Source organism: Euphorbia lathyris, chromosome 1, assembly GCF_963576675.1.
Source record: "Euphorbia lathyris chromosome 1, ddEupLath1.1, whole genome shotgun sequence".
Classification (NCBI taxonomy): Eukaryota; Viridiplantae; Streptophyta; class Magnoliopsida; order Malpighiales; family Euphorbiaceae; genus Euphorbia; species Euphorbia lathyris.
Genome location: NC_088910.1, coordinates 25,527,054 through 25,531,368, shown reverse-complemented (window position 1 = coordinate 25,531,368; position 4,315 = coordinate 25,527,054).

Here is a 4,315-nt window from a genome sequence, read left to right as displayed (position 1 = left end):
GTGGATCTTGTTTTGGCTTTAGCCTTTACTTGTTTGAACTTTTATTTCTTATATTTTACTTGTTGTAATTTTTTTTTCATCTAATGAAAATACAAGCATATTTCTCAAAAAAAAATTAAATATTAAAAAAACTAAACTAGAATTTAAAAACTAAATATAAATACTAATAAATACTAATGTTTAGTAATAGGAATAAATAATTCGGAAAAATCTATTCTTGTCTTGTTGCTCTAACAAGTTGCGATTTCGTCTTGTTGCTTTAACAAGTTTGCGAGTTCTGGTTCTGGGTTATGGCTTCGAAGAGTACGCTTGAGTCTGTGTATGCTAATATGAGTCTGGCTGATGAGGAGAATGGAGGCGTGACGGTGGTGGATGATGATCTCCGTACGGAACAATTGGATCTTCGATGGTGTTTAGCAGGACGTTTTCTTTCTGATAAACCTGTTGATTTTCCAGCGATGAAGGACCTACTGGCTGCACTTTGGAAACTAGGGAAAGGGGTTTATATCCATTCCATTAACCCTAATTTGTTTTTGTTTCAGTTCTTTCATGAGATTGATGTCTGACTGGTATTCGATAATGGCCCTTGGACTTTTGACAACAAATTACTCATACTGCACAGAATGAGCCCGACTGATTCACCAACTCTTGTTCCTTTATCTCACATTGATCTTTGGATTCAAGTGTTTAATTTACCACATGGATTCATGTCGGAGAAATTACGTTGGTCGTTTTGTGGCCTCGGATCCAAACAATTTCCAAGGAGTGTGGAGGGAGTTTATGTGGATCAGGATTTCGATCGATGTGAGTCGACCACTTATGAGGCGAATGAAATTGAAACGGCCGGGAGGTGAGTGGTTCTGGGTGGATTTTCGGTATGAGCACCACGTCAAAAACCCCTTCAGACGACGGTTAGAAACCGTCGTCCCGCGAGATATAAATTTGTCACAGGGCTCGCTGCTGTTTATTGCACCTTCAGACGACGGTTAGGTTCTGTCATTTGAAGATACTATACATGACATCAGCCTAGTTTCGTACTGTCATATGAACATTGTTACGATGCATCTTTTTATTTATTAACATCACTTTTAATGTCATCACATGACATACTAATAATTAAAAATATCAAGTCGCTATATGGAAAATTGGCATATTGGTATTCGCGGTGACAGTTTTTATAATAATTTCTGTCGTAGTAACTTGTATCAGATGGCATAGATCTTAATCAATCATGTCAAGAGATTTATTTTAGATGACAGATTCTTTTAATTTAATGTCTTTTTATTGTTATTTATATGATATTTTTTAAAACGTAAATGTCACTTCTTGCCTTCTTCTTCGAATGATTCTGGAAATGAACAATAATTATCAAATGAACAAGAATTTATGTATATCAATGATTTTAATTTTACTGGAGACTAATGTTCATAATCTGTTTACATTTGAACTACACAAATAACTGAATGAATATAGGGTAAAAAAAATAAGCAATTAATGTACATCTCCAAATCTGTATATATAGTCAGAGGCGTGGTGGTGTTGATTGGAAAGCCAAATCCAACTTGAACTGAAGCATATCTAAGTCATCATCTCCTAGAATCCCCAAAGTCTTGATATCTGCAAAACCAATTGATGATGCTCATTAATTACATACCGTATACAGATAGACCTAATTAATCTCATTTTACCCTTTCTCCATTCTGAGACCCTTCACTTACCCACCCACATTATAAATAGGAAGCGTTTACCAATTCTCAATAGTCACACAGGGCAACCTAACACTATACTTACAGTTTGTTATTTCGAGCATGGATAGACTTGTAAGGAACCTTTATCGTAATGTTGAGTTTCAGATTGACCAACTCCGATATGAGGCACCCAGGTGGCTTGTCAATATATATGGCCCTGACCGGCGGCAATGGAATGCCGTGATGAATGGCCCTCCAAACACCCCTTATGAAGGAGGTGTATCATAGTCGACATGGAATTCCCTGTCGATTTCCCCTCCACACCTCCAGTTGTAAGAACATGCATAAACTTGTTAACACACATAAACCAGTTCATATCTTTGTAAATACACTCATGATATTACTATTGTTCGCAGGTCATATTCAGGACCAAAATTTACCATCCTAATATCCGTCCCTAAGGGCATGTTTCTATGCCCTAGCTACTTGATCGCCCTGCCCATAGTATTGCCACGGTAAGATGTAAATCTATGTATTTTTTACCCGTAAATTTATCTATTCATGTTTGGGGTCTAGTTTATCTACTCATGTTTGGGGTCTAATTTAATTTATCTATGCATTTTATAGCTGTTGTGGAATATTTATGGACTGCTGGTAGAGCCCTTCATCGAGGGGCCATTTCCTGGCCGAGAGCGAATTGCTGAACGATACATCAGCAACAGGGCAGGTTACGTAGCAACTGCCAGGAGATGGACTGAAGAGCATGTAGTGGATATATGATTTGCAAATAGCAAGCAAGGGGGCATTATGATGTGACGTGCGAATAGCATACAAGGGGGGCGTGATGTGTGATGCGCCTCGCGGCGTTCGGTACCGCAAGGCTCACTAAGGGATAAGTGTACCCCGTCGTTATCAAGTAATAAATCTGGAAAGTCCAGGTATCGAATCCACAGGATTTATTTACTACAAGTATCGAGCTACTTGGTCTCAGGTGTTATCTAGGTTGTGTGGGTTTTGAGTTGGTTTTGTTTAAGTTAATCTACTCCTAGCTAAGTTATACTAATTCGAACTAAGTTATTCTACTCCTAACTAAGTTATTCTACTCCTAATTAAGTTAAACTACTCCTAAGTGATCTTTCACTAATTCAATTACCCGAAGGAACATGGTATGAACAATAATGATGAAGATAGATTATTAGGTCAATAGATTAAAAACGTAATCTAAGTCACTTGTATTCAAGACGATTAACCCTACTTACCCTCCTGAAGTCCCTAGTGCGTGATTCCCTTGTAAGGCCGAAACTAGGTCTAAGGCTCAGCAATTTGGGCTTAATCCACTAAGAGGTCGTCAATCTCCTAGGCTCTGACTAGGTCAGATTCAGCTCGCAATATGTACCTACTAGATTTTGGGGCTTTTGAATGAGTTAAACCAATTGAATAAAGCGTAAGACAAAGATTAAACAAATAATCATAGAACAAAACAAGAGCTAAAATATCATTAAAGGCGAAGAATATTGTCACAGGATACAATTAGCCTAAGATTCATAGACTGTATCAAAGGATACAAACAAGGAAAGATAAAAGGTGATACGAAAATCCCTTTCAAGGAACATGTCTACCCTGCAGCCGGCTTCCTAGGTCTTAAGGACGGACCTTGAATAATTCTCGGTGGATGGAGCTTCGGAGCTTCGGAGCTTCTTCAATGGAGGTTGAAGGAGACGGAGAAGGTGGAGAGAATTCTTCAAGGGTGAAAAGCTAAGGTAATTTACAATAATGAAAGATGTCTATTTTACAATTGGAAATTCTTATTTATAGACGCGGTTTGGGCCCTCTTTCTGACCTAATTCGTATCCTTTTATAGGTGGGAAGTCGTGGGGTCAAACGTGTCTTCGTGGGGTCGGGAATCAGTCTTTTGACTGATTCCCGCAGGTCAGCTCGCCGAGCTGGGCGAGCCAGCTCGCCCGAGCTGGCCTACGAAGGCCAGTTTGTCTTGCGGCAATGCCTAGAACACCCGTGCGTGTCTGCTGAATGTCCCAAAGTGCGTTTTTCACCCGAATTCGTTCCTGCACATGCACGAAACTCCAAACAACATTAGTCCAAAGGCTAAATTGACCCGCCAATTGCTCATTTTAAGTGAAAACTCCGTTTGGTGCGAGTTTTGGCGGATCAATTAGCTACAAAAGATAATGGAAATCCGACGTACATGTTATTTTGGCCATATTTGCCTAAAATTACCAGAAAATGAGCCTAAACAACGAAAAGTTAATAAAACATTTCCAATTTCTAACTAACTCACACAAAAGCATATAAATGCGAGAATTGCTCGCTTATTCATGAAATAACGCTAAAAACCGTCCTAAAACTGTACCCAAAGATAGGGGTTTTTGACCCCTATCAAACCTCCTCGCACTTAAAACTTTACTTGTCCCCAAGTAAACTAAAAAACTAAACCCGCAATCACAAGCAAGCTAGAAAACCTCCTGGTTTGACTAGGTTCTTGACACAATTTCGAGCATCTGTAATTACATGTATTCGGAAATACAAAGTAGAGACACGATATCCAAAAGCCGCATTTTAATTATCACAGGTCATATGTTTAAGAAAAAGGACACATGTTCAATTAAACG